At 40.3% G+C, this 20,291-nt stretch overlaps 1 protein-coding gene across 6 annotated transcripts in view; it reads left to right on the top strand.

Moving 5' to 3' along the window:
• KIAA0319L (KIAA0319 like) overlaps positions 1 to 20,291 on the top strand; it is a 116,419-nt gene that overhangs the window by 4,349 nt on the left and 91,779 nt on the right. The gene's annotated exons all lie outside the window — the stretch shown is intronic.

Here is a 20,291-nt window from a genome sequence, read left to right as displayed (position 1 = left end):
GCTATGATCATAAATGATGCTTTGATTTCTTTCCTGAAGGAAGCTGTATTCTACACTTAGAGGGAGAATGTGTTCCTTGCTTTTTCCATGGAAAGGGGTTATGCTGATAGATTTTATAAAGCATGCTTTCCTCCTAGAGATTGTTTCACCAGTCTAGAAACTCTTGCCAGGAAAAAGTGCCAAGAAGGCTAAATTTCAAAGAATATCCTTTTTTTTTCCATCTTTTTTCTTTCAGTTCTTTTGTTGACATTTTTCTTTTCAGAGTATGGCATGTGAAAAAACAGCAATTTGAGAATAACTTTTGAGTATGCTGCTGTTCTGGGCAGTGACCAAAAGACTTCTGTTGTAGAGACCACTGTCTGGGATAATCAGTCATTTGCTCCTATAATTACAAAGATTTCTGTTGCTTTCCAAAAGGAATTGGTGGCCATGATCTTGAGAATCAAATAATCACTGTATTTAGCAATTTCAGTAACATCAGCTTTAGGGTTTTTTGTTGTCTTGCAGTGGTGGTTGATGATTGCATAATTATAGCAGTGGAAATTGCAGTTGACAGAAAGCTGACCTAAATGTTTTTTACTCAGATGATGCTTTGCTGGGACAGCTAACTATTTCAGGCCAACATTTTATATAAGATCATTTGAATTAACTAACTGATTTAGAACCATCAGAGTAGGAAAATGACATTTTTTGAAGTACACCAACCACATAGCAGACCGCTGGTTATAAACATTACATGTATTTCATTTAATCCTTGTGATAATCCCAAAATAGATTGTTTTACTTTGTAGATGAGGAAATTGAGGCCCAGAAAGGCAAAATGACTTGATCAGGGTCTCACAGAAAGAACATGACAGAGCCATGAATCTAAACCTAGGTTTTTCCACTCCAGAGCTCACACTCTTTTTCTTCTGCTACCCTGCCTTCCAACCACAAATGATCTTTTGGAGAACCAAAGACAGTTGTTTTTTTTTTTTTTTTTTTTTTTTGCCTTGATCCAGGACGAGCATTTGTTATTTGAGAGATTCTGAGTATAGGGGAGGAAGAAACATTTCTGAGTGTTTCTGTGTTTTCCAAGCTAGTTGGTTAAACATAGTACTGTGGGTTCATTGGGCTGTTTTTTTAATCCCTGGAGCTTGGTGCTTAAAAACAGCACCCTAATGAACAGATCGAGTATGACAGGTGAAAAGGTAGTATTGTTAGGAGTGGTTTGGCGGGAATTAGATTGTACCAGTTCTGTTTTTTTGTGTTTTGTTTTGTTTTGTTTGCTTTTTAGGGTCACACCTGCTGCATATGGAAGTTCCCAGGCTAGGGGTCGAATTGGAGCTACAGCTGCTGGCCTATGCCACAGCCACAGGCATATGCCACAGCCACAGCAACGCAGGATCCGAGCCCTGTCTGTGACCTACACCATAGTTCATGGCAATGCTGGATCCTTAACCCACTGATTGAGGCCAGGGATCAAACCCGAATCCTCATGAACCCTAGTCGGGTTCATTAACCGCTGAGCCACAGAGGGCACTCTTTGTACCAGTTCTGTTTGATGAAAGTTTGGAGCTTTTACTGTCTAAGGACCAAGAACTATGTGTGTTCAAACTGAGGTAGCATGCAGGCCACACATGACAGATTTATTGTATATTTTAATTTATCAGAGCTCTTTTACATCAGTTTTTCAAAAAATGCAATGTCCTAATAGCAAAAATGAGTAAGAGATATAAACAGAGAGTATCATAAATGAGAAATTAAAATGATTTAGGAGTTCCTAGTGGCTCAGTGGGTTAAGGATGCAGAATTGTCACTGCTTTGGCTCAGGTTGCTACTCTGGCACAGGTTAGATCCCTGGCTCTGGAACTTCTGCATGCCATGGATGTGGCCAAAAAAAAGAGATTTATAAACTTAAAACAAAATGTTCATTTTCATTATTAACCAGAGAGCTGCAGATTAAAATGAGAAATACGGAATTCCCATTGTGGCTCAGCAGGTTAAGAACCCGACTAGTATCCGTTAGGTTGTGGGTTCGATCCCTGGCTTCAGTCAGTGGGTTAAGGATCCGATATTGCCATAAGTTGCTGCATAGGTCACAGATGCAGCTTGGATCTGGCGTTGCTGTGGCTATGGCATAGGCTGTTGGCTTCGGCTCCAGTTTGACCCCTAGCCTGGGAACTTCCATATGCTGTGGACGCAGCCCTTAAAAAAAGTGGGGGGGGGGGAGAAAAAAGAAAAAAAGTTAAATGAGAAATCCTTTTTAATATAGTATGTTGATGAAGATCAAAGTAATATCTGGTGTTGCCAAGAGGTGATGTGGCTGCCCTCCTGTTGTGCTAGGGAGTTTGAACAGAAAACTTTTTGGCATAAAATCAAGATCTTTAAAAAGTTCATATCCTTTGACTTAGTAATTCTGTTTTTAGGAATTTACCTCAAGGACATATTTAGATGGTTATGAATGAGATCATTCATCAATACTTCATTTATTCTGTGTGTTGCAAAACATTTTTAGAACCTGTTCCACAATAGGAGTGTGGTGACAGTAGGCTTGTCCACATGGTAAAATGTTATCTGACTTCAAAATTTACATTTTAGAATAATAAGTATATGGGAAATGCTCCTCTTATTAAATGAAAAAGCATGATATTCATATTCAAAATTGGTGTCAATTTTGTGAAAAAAAATATTCTTATGTAATAGGAAGTCTGAAACAAGATATATAACAAAATGTTTATATATTCTTTTCAGTAGTGGTACATATTAACTCTTTTTATAAGGGGGGAGAAAAACCTACCTGAAAAGGCAACAGCAAAGCAACAGTAAGCAATAGTAGCAAAAACCTATTATTGATAGTCTGAGTTAATATTTATTCATACATTTGTTCAGTTTTTATCTGAGCTCTTAAGTTTTCCATGATAAAATACATAGATTGTTTGCTATTGTCCTTTAGCTCATGGATTATAGAAATTATTCTTGAAAAACTAACGAAAATAAAGCAGCTCTCTAGTTATCCTCATTGCTGTTTACCACTTAGCAGTTTCTCTATCTCCGGAACAGTCACAGTTACCCATCGATATGTATAGTGGGCTTCTTTTTTATTTCAGCTTTGGGTTCAGTGCTAGATCCCACTGCCAGAAGGAAGTGATTACAATTTGTCTGATAAAAGATTCTCTGTTTTCCTTGTGGGCCATTGAGACACTATGTTTCTGTCTAAGGTTTTTGTTAAAAGGCTTAAAATAGCATTTTGGTCTAGAGACTGTCAGTATCTGGAGACAAATGTGAAGTGACCCCAAGAATTTGGAAATTCCTGCAGTAACTTGTCAGCTTCTTGAGAGCAGAGATTTTGCCTGTTTTGCTTATACTAGCAATTCCTAGCGAGTACCAAGGTCTTGGCACATAGTAGATGCACCATAAAAGTATTTGCTGACTGAATAATAAATTAACAATAAGGGAATTTTCCTTTGAGAATTAAATGTTAAACACAATGTATCACTTGAGAGCTAAAGCTTAAAATGAACAGAGCAGAGGTATGCGAGGGCACTTTAAGGAAGGTACTTTATGCCTTTCAGGACGGCAAGATCTGATTAAAATATTCACCAATGTGTTAACATCTAAAGAATGTGTACATTAAGAGTTATGCGTGCACATGCATGGGAGAGGGTATACAGCAGCCTTGGAATTTTTTTTTTTTTTTTTTTGTCCTTTTGTCTTTTTTTTAGGGCTGCTCCTGCGGCATATGGAGACTCCCAGGCTGGGGGTCGAATCAGAGCTGTAACTGCTGGCCTATACCACAGCCATAGCAAGGCCTTGGAAACTTAAACCCAGGAGAATCATTGGGGCTAATGTACACCTAAAGCTAACACTTGGCTATGAAAATGTTTACTCTTGTTCCCTTGCTTCTGGGAAGTAGATTATATAGAGTTAGTTAATAAGTATTTTGAGTACAGAGAAAAAGGTATTCAATTCAGAGCCAGTTTTTGAGAACTTATTAGGAGTCTGGACCTAGGCTAAGCATGAGGGTAATAAAGATGAGCACAACACAGTTCCTGCCCTGAAAGAACTCCCAATTTAATGAGGGAGATAGATGTATAATTACTATGATGTGTTAAGTGAGAAAATAGAGGGATGCAGTGCCCAGAGTGCTACTGCAACCAGAGAAGCATTCAGCTGAGAGATGAAGGAGGAGAGCTGAAGAATTCTCTCCAGAGAAGCTGATGCCTGAACAGAGTTTTGAAGGTTGAATTTGAAGGATATTCCCAGGCAATGGGATTGCAAGAGCAAAAGCACAAAATTATGAAACAGCTTGGTATGTAGAAGAAGCTCTCTTTGCAGTTTAGTGCAGCTGGAATGCAAAGAGCAAAGCCAGAATGGCAACCTGAAGAGGGAAATGGTGGCCAGGTGATAAAGGATCTTGTATGCCATGGAAAGAAGCTTTGAGTCTTATCTTTTAAGGCAGGTGGTCTGCATATTTTCTTGATTATACTGTCATATCCATGAAGAAATTTGAAGATGTACCTCAATATGTGTTTGTTTTTACTTTATACGAGATGCCAAAGCAAAACCTTAATACAATCAACTAAAAAAAATATAGTTTTAATATTTTCTTTTCACATCCCAGTGATTTGTCTTTTGCAACTCTGGTAAGCAAAATCTTTGTTTTGGAGATCATTGCCTTAGGAAATTCAGAGTTATAGAAAATTTTAGGCCAAAGAGTAAATACTTGTAAATTGCTGGAACATTTTTGCTGGAATATAAGGGAATGGTAATGGTAGGGATGGGAAGAAGATGGAAAGGGGAGGGAGGTCAGGGCTTGAGGAAAGGATATCCGTTAGGAAGCTAATGAACTAGTAGCCCAGGAGAAAATTGATGACGTTCTCTGTCTTCAGGGAACCTCTGTCGCTGAAGAGAGTAATTTCACTCAATATGAATCAATGGATGTAGGGCTAAATGGATGGATAGAATTTAGGAATTCTGTAGTAAGAGATTAGAGGAGGTCGTTTATTTTTTAATTGAGGTGTAATAACACTATTTAATTCCAGAACATTTTCCTCACCCCCTAAAGGAAACCTCATACCCATTAGCAGTCATTCCCTATTTCTCCCTCTCCTAGCTTCTGGAAACCACTGATCTACTTTCTGACTATGGATTTGCCTATTCTGGACATTTACTGTAAATGGATTCATACAGCAAATGGCCTTTTATGTCTAGTTTCTTTTGCGTAGCCTAACATTTTCAAGATTCATTCATGTTGTAACATGTATCAGTATGTCACTCCTTTTCATGGCTGAATAATATTCCACTGTATGTATATACCACATTTTGTTTATTATATCTAGGAGTGGAATTGCTGGATCATGTGGTAAGTCTAACTTTTTGTTTGTTACAGTTGCCACACCATTTTATATTTCCACCAGCAATGTGTGAGGATTTCTCCATGTCCTCACCAACACTTGTTATTCTCTGCTTTTTTGGTTATAGTAGAGGAGGTTTTGTTTTTTTTTTTTAACTTTATTGGAATATAGTTGACTTATAAAGTTGTCCTAATTTCAGCCATACAGCAAAATAAATCAGTTATACATATACGTATATTTATCAGAGGAGGTTATTATTGAAGGTTAGAAAAATCAGGGAAGTCTAGGAGGGGGAAATGAAACTTGACTTGGGCCTGATATCCAGTTTGCAGAGAGGCAAACTGACACAATAAGAAACAAGGACTGGTCAAACAACTAGATGGGTACAAATCATTCATTTGTTTTATTATTATTGCTTATTCATTCAACAAATGTTTATTAAACCAGGCACTGTTCTTGGTCGCTGGCTCACCGTCGCTGGCTCACCGTCGCCAGCCAGGGAAGTTTTCTGAGAGAGCAGACCACATTTGCCCTCCCCATTCTTCCACTTTTGTTTTCTTCTGAATCCAGTGAGGTCTGGCTTCTGCCTAAACCTTGGCTCTGCTAAGGTAACCAGGGACTCCCCTGGTTGGACATCTTTACTTTTTACCTTGCTTAACATCTCTGCTGCTGTGACTACTTTCTTGATACCCTTTTCTCAGTTGCCTTACGTTATACCATGTTTTTTTTTTGTTGTTGTTCTCCTTAGTTGATACATTGCCCTTTCTAATTATTTATTCTAAGCTTGTCCCTTAAATGTTTTGTTCTTCAGGGTTCTGTTTCAGCCCTTTCTTGTCTCACTCCTATGTGTTCTCCCTGGGTAATCTCATTCTTTCCCATACTCGTGACCTGTGTGCTCATTACTCCCAGATCTGTAAGTGTTCATTCACTTCTCTCAGGGCTCCAGACCACGTGGGCACGTGTATGTCACATGTCTCTAACTGGATGTCTCCCAGCTACCTCTAACTTAATATATCAAGACTAAACTCATGGTCTTTTACCCTTCTTCCTCCTGTATTCCCTGTAGCAGTGAAAAGACCACCTCCACTCATATTCTGAGGTAGAAATCCCTGAGTCATTCTGTATTCCTCTTCTCCTCCACATTCAGATCACTGCTGATAGAGTGCATGTCATTCCTCTGCATATGCTGTTACCTTTCTACCTGATGTATTCTGATTCAGGTAGACATAAGCTCCTTTCCAGTCCTTTCCCTGAAGCCTGTGATTTGAACTTGTTGTTTAATGTTCTCATAGTGTCTGTACATTTCACTGTAAACTATGCCACATTATACTCTGTGGTTTTAGGCTTTATGGAGAGGATCAGAGTGAGTATTGCCCTGGAGTTCAATCCTTACTCCTAAAGGCATTTCTAGTACCTGCTGATCTGTGAAGTTAATGTGATTTCTATGCTTTGGCAGAGCTGGAATTCCAAAATGCTCCTACTTCCTACCCCAGTACTGCTTGACCTCTAGTCATTCTGTTTCCCTCTCATCCTTGTAGTATCTACCGTGTAATAAACATTAGGTGGTCTTGCCTTGTGTTTTATGTCCCAGCTCTTAGCCTTTTGGAATCCCCTCTTTTCACAGTTCCTTCTCCAGTGTCTTACCACTCAAATTCTAGCCAAACTCAGATCTCTGCTCCTTGGGCTTGGTGAAACCCCTCTGTTCTGTTTGGGTTCCAGCTTTCTGTGCTATGGTTGAGAAGTTGTCCCTTAAAGGAGAACCGAGCAATTATGGGGCTCACTTCAAATTTCCTTTCTTCTTCTTCTTTTTTTTTTTTTTTTTTTTTTTTTGTCTTTTGTCTTTTGTTGTTGTTGTTGTTGCTATTTCTTGGGCCGCTCCTGCGGCATATGGAGGTTCCCAGGCTAGGGGTCGAATCGGAGCTGTAGCCACCAGCCTACGCCAGAGCCACAGCAACTCGGGATCTGAGCCGCGTCTGCAACCTACACCACAGCTCCCGGCAACGCCGGATCGTTAACCCACTGAGCAAGGGCAGGGACCGAACCTACAACCTCATGGTTCCTAGTCTGATTCGTTAACCACTGCGCCACGACGGGAACTCCCAAATTTCCTTTCTTCTAATAATTGTAGCCTTGCACTGCCTTTTACTTCCTGATGGAAAACAGTTGTCATGTATATTCTGTCCAGTTTCGTCGTTATTCATGGAGATGGTGAGTCTGTTATCGGTTATTCCATTATGGCTATGAGCAGAGGTCTGCTATGGTTATTTGCTTGGGTGCCTACTTCATGAAACTATCTTACTCATAGTTACATACCTAACATTTAGCACATAGTAAGTAGCAATAAAGGTTTGTTAGGTAAACTTAAGGATGATGCTGGAAATAGGGCCACCTTGTAATATAAATGTTAAGGAGAATAGATCTTTCCTGTTCTTCTTCTTCTTCTTCTTTTTTTCTTTGTCTTTTTGCCTTTTCTCGAGTTGTTCCCATGGCATATGGAAGTTCCCAGGCCTAGGAGTCTAATTGGAGCTGTAGCCACTGGCCTACACCATAGCCACAGCAGCGTGGGATCCGAGCCGTGTCTGTGACCCACACCACAGCTCACGGCAGCGCCAGATCCTTAACCTACTGAGCCAGGGATCGAACCCGCAACCTCATGGTTCTTAGTCGGATCCATTAACCACTACGCCACAACGGGAACTCCAGATCTTTCCTGTTCTTTGTTTCAGTCTTGACCCATTAAGTGGGCACTTTACTTCCCAAAGGGGCCAATGTTTGGAAGGTTATTTTTGCTCTTTTTTCCCACCTTTTCTCTGGCTCTCTCCATGAATGGAAGAGTGGTTTTTCTTTTTTCTTTTCCTTTTTTTTTTTAACAGCTGCACCTGTGGCATATGGAAATTCCTGGGCTAGGGGTCAAATCGGAGCTGCAGCTGCAGGCCTATACACCATGGCAACACCAGATCTGAGCTATGTCTGTAACCTACACAGCAACGTGCAGCAACACTGGATCCCTAACCCACTGAGTGAGGCCAGGGGTTGAACCCACATCCTCATGACACTACGTTAGATTTTTAACCTGCTGAACCACAGTGGGGACTCCAAGGAAGAGTGATTTTTCTGATTGGTGAAATCGGAAAAGAATTTTGTTGTATAGAATGGCCAGTCTTCAGGATTTTCATGTGTTCTCTTCCTGCCATGGTTTAACTGGTATGCCCATGCCAAGAGAGCCAATTTGTCCACTTGGTAAGTTTAATTCAGTGATTATCAGGAAAGCCAATTTGTGATTATCCATCTAAGAATCAGGAAGCCAATTTGTGATTATCCATCTAAGCTATGTTCTGTAGTTACCTTAGCACCTATAAGATGACATTTTAGTTTCCTTCTACCTGTAAATGCCATGATTTATTTATTTATTGCTTATTTATTTATTTATTGCTTAAACTTCCACTCGTGACAAATGGAAGTTCCCAGGCTAGGGGTTGAATTGAAGCTACAGCTGCTGGCCTACACCACAGCCACAGCAATGCAGGATCTGAGCCTCGTCTTTGACCTACAATACAGCTCATGGCAGCGCCAGATCCTTAACCCACTGAGTGAGGCCAGGGATTGAACCCAAATCCTCATGGATCCTAGTCGGGTTCATTAACCACTGAGCTACAAAGGGAACTCCTGCCATGTTTTATTTTTTAATTATTCTTAAACTCTGGGTGAGAGAGATTATTATCCTCAACTCTCAAAGTGACTGCAGATGGGACAAAGACAGCTTCCAGCTTAATAAGAACTCTTCCCCACTAGTTTTCATTCCTGTCTTGTTCTCATAACTGCTTGCATTTGCCCCTGGCAGACAGAAGGCACCTGGACTCACTTCCCTACCTTTTAGCTGTACTTTTAGGGCTGTAGCCTCTGTTGTACCAGTCAGACCAGATGGCATTCTTTTCCTTTAAGAGGATAATTATTTTGAATATGCATCGGTCTTATCTTTGGGAGAAAAGCATTTTCAGGAGACTTTTTAGGTGGTATTACATCCCTACTCTCCTTGTATCTGCTGGGCACCTAATTTAAGGCAGATGACTAATGGAATATACTTCATAGTGATGAGGCTTCAGCAGGAATTTTCTCCTGCCAAACTGTCCTATATTCTTAACTACATTGCAGTACAGGAAGGTAATAAATTATTAATCCTAAATCTGTCTCCTCAGATTGTGATAATGACTTGGGTACATGGCAGCTGGGGGAAGGTAGAGTTTTCTGGCTGTTAACATAAACCATGCAAGCTTTTTGATTATAAAATTCAGCTAACATTAAGCAAGTCTGGGATATTTTTACATTACAATTTAATTGATGTAAGTAAAAAACAATCAGAATCTCCTAAAGTTAGCCTCTCTCCCAATGAAATGAAGTAATTGTCTTTTGCTTAAATACCCTACCCGTTAGTAAAAGATAAGCATCCTAAGTCCTTCTCTCTAGCTTGGAAAACTAACTTTGGTGGGTTTGTGTTGCCTTTTAGAAGCATTATGCAAACAGACTTATTTCCTAATGTGAGAAAGTGAAGAGGGTTAAGAAAATGGCATATTTGGGCAGTAAATCCAATTCAGTTTAAAAGCTATCTTATTTGGAATGAATAAGCAATGAGATCCTGCTGTATAGCACTGGGAACTATCTAGTCACCTATGATGGAACATGATGGAGGATAATGTGAGAAAAAGAATGTATACATGTATGTGTGACTGGGTCACTTGCTCTATAGTAGAAAATTGACCTGACACTGTAAACCAGCTATAGTGGAAAAAATAAAAATCATTAAAAAAAAAAAAAGAAAAAAGCTGTCTTAAATTGACTCTCCTCAGAAACTCCTCAAGGGAGGAAATAAAATAATGGAGGAAGTTATAAAAACAGAATAATAATTGCAGGACCCAAGCAAGGCCTTCTGGCTTATTTTGGAGATTGTGTAAAAGTCTTACTAATTGGAACAGCTTCCATTTCAAGGCATTGTGTGGAATCAGCAAGAACATGATCAAAATTATGTGTGTGGTTACTCTTTGGACATCTGTTTTATTTTTTATTTTTATTTTTTTATTTTTGTCTTTTTGCCTTTTCTAGGACCATTCCCATGGCATATGGAGGTTCCCACGCTAGGGGTCTAATCAGAGCTGTAGCGGCTGGCCTACGCCACAGCCACAGCAACGCCAGATCCTTAACGCACCGAACAAGGTCAGGGATCAAACCCGCAACCTCATGGTTCCTAGTTGGATTCGTTAACCACTGTGCCACGACGGGAACTCCTGGACATCTATTTTTAAGTGATTAGTACTGAAGGGTTTGGGTCAAAATGCGTAGCTCTTGGTTTGAGGGCCTGCCGTTTGAATTTTCTTTCTGATCCTCCATCCAGGAGCTTCCTTAAGAAAAGTTAGCCTGAGAGTTCTCTTGTGGTACAGCAGGTTAAGGATCCAGTGTTGTCACTGCAGTAGCTTGGGTCACCGCAGTGATGTGGTTTTGATCCCCGGCCTGGGAACTTCCACATGCCCTTGGCACAGCCCCCCCAAAAAAGGAAAAAGGAAAGAGAAGTTAGCCCATGTGGTTAAGATCTTTTAGCCACTTTTGATTCCAGGCAACACTGGATACATTTTAGAGAGAAGTTGTAAGAATTGTTCCTGACCGCCTACCTAATCATCAACTGAGCAAGAGACAGGAGACAGAATCTCTAAGGACTTGGGAGTCAGACAAGCCTGAGTCCTGGTTCTGCTATATACTGAGTGGTATTACTGAAACCCACCATTCTTCAGGTTCCTCATCTTCAAAACAAGAATGACAGTACCTTTTACAGGATTATTTTGAAGATTAAATAAATGTTCACAAAAAGTGTTTAGTCTACTTCCAGGTACATAAATAACAATTCAGCAAATGTTAGCAGTAGTCATTATGATGTAATGACATAAAATCCTGTTTGGTTGGATTCTTATCTGATCCCAAGATGACCCAGTAAAGCAGTAGGTTTGAAGTCTTTGCTGGCTTCTGAAACTTCTGGGCAATTGGATGTCAGTCCCCACCTTTTTTATGGTATAATATGGGCAGCATTGTCAGGAAAAGTAGGCCTCCACTCAGTCTTGAGATTGGTTGAAGCCCATGACAGGGTGAGCTTACTGTGCATTTCCTATAATTATAACAAGCCGCTGAGGAGCACAATGCCTTCTTGTTTCCTCCTTCAGCCAGGGATACTTTTCCTTTGGAAGAGGACTCTGTTCTGATGCCATGACACTACCTGGCCTTCAGCCGTGTTTCACTTCCCCCAACACTGGTGATATGCTCATGTTGGGCAAAGCCTTGTGCTAGGCCAGATTGTCTCTCTCTTTGGTCAGGGCAGTGTTTTTTTTTTGTTTTTTGTTTTTTTTTGTTTTTTGTTTTGTCTTTTTGCTCTTTCTTGGGCCGCTCCTGCGGCATATGGAGGTTCCCAGGCTAGGGGTCTAACTGGAGCCGTAGCCACCAGCCTACGCCAGAGCCACAGCAACGTGGGATCCGAGCCGCATCTGCAACCTACACCACAGCTCCCGGCAACGCCAGATCGTCAACCCACTGAGCAAGGGCAGGGACCGAACCCGAAACCTCATGATTCCCAGTCAGATTCGTTAACCACTGCGCCACGACGGGAACTCCCAGGGCAGTGTTTTGACTGGGGCTACCTCAATAGCATTTTTTGATTTTATGTCAGAAATAGCTTGCAGAGTTAGTTCCTTCCTTCCTTAATCTATTTATTAGGCGCCTGCTATTCTAGGCATTAGAAATGCAGTGGTGAGTAAGACAGACATGGTCTCTACCCTCGTGGAGCTTGCAGGCTAGTGATTCTTTAATCGTTACTAGGGAACAGAAATGAATTCTCTTTGATAGCAATGATGTTACTGATATCAGTGATGCTGAGGGCTCCATAGGATCTCGATAATTCAGTGATAAGGGAGACCCAGTTTTCCTTGCAGAATCCTAAGAGACTAGGCAATTTGGTGTCTCAAGATGATCTCAGTAGAGTAACCTTCTGCTACAAATTATGTAGGTGAAGCCCCTGTCTATAATGCGGTATATCTCCAGCTCTCCTTTCAATCCAGCCCACTTTCTCCACCATTTATAACCCACATCTCTGAATAAGCAGTAAGGGTGGTTATCCGGCGATTTGGAAAAGGTGCGACTATGCAGTCTTTGCCTCCAGTTTGGAACTATGTGTGAGTCCTCTGGTGATTTCATGAGTATTAGAAATACCCAGCCAGTCAGCTTTTGAAAATCTTTTCTGCATCAGGTTTGTTACTTAGGCCCTCAAGTGAGCAGTTGCAATGCAAAGCAAGCAGCAAATTACATAAATCCTGAACTTCTCTGCTCAATCACAAAAGGAAACTGTAAAACGCCCTATGATAAGAAGGAATTATGAATGTTCCTGAATGATGAGTTAACAATCACAGGCACTGTTCTAGGAGAAGCAAAAGCAGAGAGGAATGCTGGTCATGGCCTACCAAACTCCATCAACTGCAGACTCTGCCTCTGAGCCCAGTGTAGCTCATCCCATTTCCCCTTTTTATTTATTTATTTTTTTTGCTTTTTAGGGCCACATCTGCAGCATATGGAGGTTTCCAGGCTAGGGGTCAAATCGGAGCCAGCCTACACCACAGCTACAGCAACGCAGGATCCGAGCCATGTCTGTGACCTACACCACAGCTCATAGCAACGTCAGATTCTTAACCCACTGAGCGAGGCCAGGGATCGAACCGGCAACCTCATGGTTCCTAGTCATAGTCGTTTCCACTGCACCATGATGGGAACTCTGCATTTCCCCTTTTTAAACTCTCCCAGCAAGTGATGGGCTTTTGAGGAATGCTCTCTTTCTTCCAACTGGCTTAACATGCTTTGATTCTGATCCAGCAGCAATTTAAAATAAATGCGTGCTCTTGGATTCTCTCACTTTTTAGGTAATAAGTTCATTTGTATTACCAGACCTGGGAGATGGGAGTTAATATTGATTTGATTTTACTTCTGTACTCAAATTTCAGATTCAGGTTTAAAACTTTAAAGGAATTGCCATTCTGCATATTAAGAAAGGACTCCCGGTGTTCCCGTCGTGGCGCATCTGAAACAAATCTGACTAGGAACCATGAGGTTGCGGGTTTGATCTGTGGCCTCACTCAGTGGGTTAAGGATTCGGTGTTGCCGTGAGCTGTGGTGTAGGTTGCAGACCCAGCTCGGATCTGGTGTTGCTGTGGCTGTGGCGTAGACCTGCAGCTACAGCTCCAGTTAGACCCCTAACCTAGGAACCTCCATATGCCACAGATGCGGCCCTAAAAACACACACACACACAAAAGGATTCCTGTTTTTTTGCTTTTTTTTTTTTTTAAGTACACCTCACAGCTTATTGTCCTTAACTGAGGGCAACCTGAGTCTGCTGGAAGCATATGGATTTAGGCCTGGTAGAATGAGTGAGTCTTAATCAGAATAAATGAAGCTGCCTTGTAGAGAGAAGCTAAAGAGCCAAATTCCACTTCAGAAAGTTGAATCCTGCTGGGTCAGTGTTGGCTCTTGGCCTGAGCTAAAAAAACAAAACAAAACAAACAAACAAACAAAAAACTTGTGCTGAATACCATGCTTCTCTTTTTTTTTGACCATGACTGAACCCAGGCCACAGTAGTGAAAGCACCAAATTGTAACCACTAGACTACAAGGGAACTCCCCCAGGCTTCTCTTCTACCTGTGCATTCTACAACTTTAGTCTCTAACTGCTTGGCTTTCTTTTTCTCTTTTTTCAGTTTGATTTTTTTTTTTTTTTTCCTTTTTGGGGCCAAAACCTGTGGCATATGGATGTTCCCAGGCTAGGGGTCGAATCGAAACTACAGCTGCTGGCCTAGACGACAGCCATAGCAACTCGGGATCCAAGCCAAGGATGCGAACTGCACCACAGCTCACTGCAACGCTGGGTCCTTAACCTACTGAACAAGGCCAGGGATCGAATCTGCATCCTCATGGATACTAGTTGGATTTGTTACTGCTGAGCCACAGTGGGAACTCCTGGTTTGATTTATTTAACCCTTTCATATCTGATGATAAAAGTCACACATTCTTAATGTAGAAAGTTTAGGAAATGCATATTCCAGATAGAAATAAATACTTCCTGTGAATCCCATTGCCAGAGATGACCACTGTGTACCTGCAGCTGTAGTATCAGGGATATCCCTGGAGAAGTTGTGTTTTGTGAGGTCTTGCTTTCTCTGCTCAATTCTGACTTTTACTGGAGGCCGTTATGGCACCAGCCTCTCTAGACCTGGTAGAAGGGAGGTTTTCTATTCTTGTCGATGCCATGTCCCAGCCTAACAGAAGCTGCAGGCTCTTCCTCTCTACTTGATTTTCAGAATCACTCTCAGCTATGCTCTACAGAGTGTGCTTATAAGCTGTACCCTGACATTTCTCATACTGCACTTTTCAAATCATAGGGTGGATTTTCATATTACCCATTCTGTGAACGTTTAAAGGGAGGACCTGGCTCCTAAGCTCAGGGAAGCAGATCTTGAGCAGGGTTATTTGCCCAGGATAGTCAGGACAGAAGGAAAAGTTTTCTGGCCTTTCCAAGGAGACTTTCGCTGACAAGGAAGACTTTCCCTTCCTTCCCCAAGCTGTTTTGATTGAACTGTTTCGCCCCCACTCTTTCATATTCATGTGGGGGTTGCTGCCTTGGCAGCGGGGAAGAAGAAGTAAAGAGTGAAGGCCCTTTGTATATGGCATGTTTTCAAGATTTTTTTTTGCTGTGTGCTCATGGGGAGTGTGTGTATGTGAGAGAGAGCGCGCAAAACACATTTGGATATCCTTATTGCTCGAAATAATGTCACTTTGATGCACCATTTTACAGATGAGGATGAGGAAAGGCCAGATGCTCTGTGGCTAAACAGAGTCTGTATGAGGTAACTGGGTAGTGAAGAATGTTGACCGTTTTGCCCAGATTTTTATTTCTGTCAGTAGAGTATGTGAATTGCAGTCAACTTGAAAATGGAAGTATAAGACAAAGGTGTGTGTGTATATATACACACACACATATACATATATATGTATGTATATATATGTATATATGTACTTGTCATAAAAATGAAGTTATTGAAAGCCATACATCCAGAGTAAGTAAAACAAATGGTACCAAATTACCTGAATGCTACATTATGTCAATGACTAACTACATTACGTTTTTCTAATATTTGTGATCTCTGGCTCTTGATATGTGTTATCTTGTATTCAGTGCCTTAAAATATGCTTACTGCATTTCAATACCTTCTTTAGTATGCTTAATTCAGATCACTTATGATAATATCTAGGTGTTATGTGCATAGTATAGATACATATAATTCATGTCAACAAACACTGTCCCTGGCTAAATAAAACTTATTTCCTGCCATCAGAGAGTTCACATTATGGAGGCAGAGATAGATGTAGAAACATAAAGAAGCATGACAAATTTCAAGATGTGTTATGGGAACACAAACAGAGGGGCAGGGAAGAGCTGAACCCTGTTCTATAGCAGGCTGGTGAGATAAGTGCTATTCTGATCCCTTTGAACTTCTTTCTCCCAGATTCATCTGAAGTGGTTTTTAACCTGTGGAGCACTTTCACTTCTTTATCACAGGGAGGGGGTGGGGTAGGGGGAAGAGTATGTACAGCTCTATAAAGTCTAGAGAATAAGAGCCCTCAGAAAATTACTTTTATTTCTGTACAGATATTATACAGATTGGCTTTGATTTAATTTGAATAATCCAGCTCTTAAAAATTCTAAGAATACTAACTACTCATACAGTTTCACTTTCATTTACACACAGATGAGAAAGCATCTGTAGTTCTGCATTTTATTTGCTACAAGCAGAAAGTGGTTTGAGATATTTAAGTAGCTGAAGCTTGGTTGTATTGAGTCCTTGCATGTCCCAGTTCAGCCCACTGCAGTTTTTTTTTTTTTTTTTTTTTTATGAGACTTACATAATATTCCAAAATGAGAGATTTTTAATGGATAAATTGATAGAAATTTTTCCTCTATTGGCATATCTGCTAACATGACACTTCATGGTTTGCTATGTTATTTCATCCTGAGCTTATTGCTGTTTTAATTTACATATCTCTGCTGCAGCCCTCTAAATGACCTCTTTAGAAACAACAAAATCCCTCAGGAAAAAACAAGGAAAACAACAGCAACCCAAAGCAAAAAACCTTCTGCACAAACAAATCAGTGCTCAGATTCAAGGTTTATTGTGTGGGTTTCCAAAGAAGGTTGGTATGATTATGAATGCAAATAATTTATCAACCCTTCAGTCAGAGACAGCAGTCAACTGTGGTTCTTAGCAGTAACATTTAAAAGTGGGCTCTACAGGGAGTTGCTAGATTCATGATGTTATATCTAGGGGCTTTTCTCTTTAGAAATAGAAAAAAGGCCTTTTTGGGACAATTTTTTGTTTTGTTTTGTTTTGTTTTTTTTTGGCTGCCTCTGTGCCATGCAGAAGCTTCGGGGCCAGGGATTGAACCCAAGCCACAGCAATGACAATGCCAAGTACTTAACCACTAGGCCACCGGGGAACTCCTAGGACCACTTTTATGTACAGGCCAGAATTTATCTGTTATCGTGTGGTACCTGTGCTTTTTGAAGTACAATGACAGTGCTACATACAGAGGTGTGGGTTCCTTTACACTGTGGCTTGGAGGCGTGCTCTCCTTGCTGACAGCATTCTCCAATCTTTTAGTCATAAGGTGGTGGGAGAAAAAGTGAAGCAGGAGATTCTGAGTATATTATATGCAGCAGTATAACCCCCAGTCACCATTTTTTTTTTTCTTGAGTACATGGTTTAATCATTTGCTTTCAATTTGCCTTTAAATATTATAAAGCCTTTGATGACTAGATCATTTCTGAGCAGGTGACTTTATGGTAGGAGAGCTATTTTCAGCTGTACCAGTGTTTCGATTAATACTCTCACTTATAACTTGGTTGTGAAGAAGTCTTTGGACTAAACCTTAGCAGATAGGTCTTTTGAAACTGTATAGCAACTATATCCAATTAATGCAAACTTTTGTTTTATTGCTAAGTATCAGGTAGAAGCTGAAGGCCTGAGAGTTGTGATAGACTGGTTTCTGTTCTTCATCTGGGTGACCAGAACTTTAAGAGGTGTTTTTTTCTTTTCCTTTTCATCATTACTCAGGAGAAAGGAAATTGAATAGATTTAGATGTCATCAGTGATAGATGACTATTTGCTTAGGTGAACTGGGAAGCTATTCTCCACTGTTGTTTTTTTCAGAAAGTTTCATGGTGAAAGCCTATCTTGCCTGTGAGTGAAGTGGAGTGGTCTGAAATGGATAGATAGCTCAGGGAACTGAAATTTGGTTGGTCCCTTCATGAGGAAAGATTGCTTTGTGATTTAAAAAGATTTTTCAGCTCAGTGTTTAGGCAGGAAAGGCTGTCGCCTGGCTGGTTATATTGGATTTTGCTATCTCTTTTTAATCCATTTGGCTTTTCTTGAGTTTCCTTTTGCATATCTCTCATTTTACCTCTCATTCAGTGCTCTCCCCAGTTTAATTCAAAAAGCTCTTTCTCATTTCTTAGTGAACTGGGAACTTTGCTTTTTCTTCTCTCCATCCCTCCCTTTTTTTTTTAGCCAAGGAAATGAATTAAGAATCTGACTAAAACTTAAGTAGTTCCATATTAAAACTTTTGCCAGATTTTGTTAATTAAAAAAACCCCTCATACATTTATTTAAATACTGGGTAAACTTTAAAAATTAACAAATATTTCTTTGAATGCCTGTTGTATGCCAGGCATTTTTTTTTTTTTACTGTTTTTTAAAAAAAATAACTCAATGAATTTTACATTTATAGTTGTACAGTGATCATCACAACCCAATTTTATAGCATTTCCATCACAAACCCCCCACTCATCCCCCCACCCCCAACCTGTCTCATTTGGAAGCCATACATTTTTCAAAGTCTGTGAGTCAGTATCTTTCTGCAGAGAAGTTCATTGTGTCCTTTCTTTAGATTCCACATGTAAGTGATAGCATATGATGTACATGTCTCGTTGTCTGACTGACTTCACTTAGCATGATAATTTCTAGGTCCATCCTTGTTGCTGCAGATGCCGTTATTTCTTTCCTTTTAATGGCGGAGTAATATTCCATTGTGTATATATGTACCACATCTTCTTTATCCACTCCTCTGTTGATGGACATTTAGGTTCTTTTCATGTCTTGGCTATTGTACATAGTGCTGCAGTAAACATTCGAGTACATGCGTCTTTTTGAGTCATGGATTTCTCTGGATAGATGCCCAGGGGTGGGGTTACTGGATCAAATGGTAATCCTATTTTTAGTTTTCTGAGGAATCTCCATGCTCTTTTCCACGGTGGTTGCACCAAATTGCATTCCCACCAATAGTGTGTTAGTTCCCTTTTCTTCACACCCTCTCCAGCATTTATTGTTTGTAGACTTTGATGATGGCCCTTCTGGCCGGTGTAAGGTGTTACCTCATAGTGGTTTTTATTTGCATGTCTCTAATAATTAGTGATGCTTAACATCTTTTTATGTGTTTTTTGGCCATCTGTATGTCTTCTTTGGAGAATTATTCGTTTATGTCTTCTGCCCATTTTTTGATGGGGTTGTTTGTTTTTTTGGTATGGAGCTGCAGAAGGTGTTTACAAATTTTGGAGATGAATCCCTTGTCAGTCGCTTCATTTACAAATATTTTCTCCCATTCTGTGGGTTGTCTTTTCCTTTTTTTTTTTTTTTTTGTCTTTTTTCCTTTTCTAGGGCCACTCCCGCAGCATATGGAGGTTCATAATCGGAGCTGTAACCACTGGCCTATGCCAGAGCCACAGCAATGCAGGATCCGAGCCGCGTCTGCGACCTACACCACAGCTCATGGCAACGCCGGATCCTTAACTCACTGAGCAAGGCCAGGGATCAAACCTCACGGTTCCTAGTCGGATTCGTTAACAACTGAGCCACGATGGGAATTCCTGTCTTTTCCTTTTGTTTAGGGTTTCCTTTGCTGTGCAGAAACTTTTAAGTTTAAATAAGTATCATTTGTTTATTTTTGTTTTTATTGCCATTACTCTAGGAGGTGAATCTGAGAAGATACTGCTGTGGTTTATGTTGGAGAGTGTTTGGCCTATGTTTCCCTCTAAGAGTCTTATAGTATCTGGTCTTACATTTAGGTTTTTAATCCATTTTGAGTTTATTTTAGTGTATGGTATTAGGAAGTGTTCTAATTTCATTCTTTTATGTGTGGCTGTCCAGTTTTCCGAGCACCACTTATTGAAGGGGCTGTCTTTTCTCCATTGTATATTCTTGCCTCCTTTTTCATAGATTAGTTGACTCTAGGTGCGTGGGTTTAATTCCGGGCTTTCTGTCCTGTTCCACTGGTGTATATTTCTGTCTTTGTGCCAGTACCGTATGATTTCGATGACTGTGGCTTTGTAGTATAGACTGAAGTCAGGGAGCCTGATTCCTCCAGCTCCATTTTTCTTTCTCAAGATGTCTTTGGCTATTCTGGATCTTTTTTGCTTCCAAACAAACTTTAAAATATTTTGTTCCAGTTCTGTGAAAAACGTCCTCGGTATTTTGATAGGGATTAGAGTGAATCTGTAGATTGCCTTGAGTAGTATAGTCATTTTGATAATACTGGTTCTTCCAATGCAAGAGCATGGTATGTCTTTCTATTTTTGTGTGTAATCTTTGATTTCTTTTGTCAGCATCTTATAGTTTTCAGAGTACTGGTCTTTTGTCTCTTTAGGTAGGTTTATTCCTAGGTATTTTATTCTTTTTGATGTGATGGTAAATAGAATTGTTTCCCTGATTTCTCTTTCTGATCTTTCGTTGTTAGTATATAGAAATGCTGTCGATTTCTGTGTATTAATTTTGTATCCTGTGACTTTGCCAAATTCATGGATGAGCTCTAACTGTTCTCTGGTAGCGTTT

Source organism: Sus scrofa, chromosome 6, assembly GCF_054392235.1.
Source record: "Sus scrofa isolate SSC_HxYL_T2T_F1_AM1 chromosome 6, Sscrofa_HxYL_maternal_Yorkshire_Landrace_v2.0, whole genome shotgun sequence".
In the NCBI taxonomy this organism is placed as follows: domain Eukaryota; kingdom Metazoa; phylum Chordata; class Mammalia; order Artiodactyla; family Suidae; genus Sus; species Sus scrofa.
The sequence above is the reverse complement of the archived record's forward strand: the minus strand, read 5'-3'. Positions and strand labels throughout refer to the sequence as shown.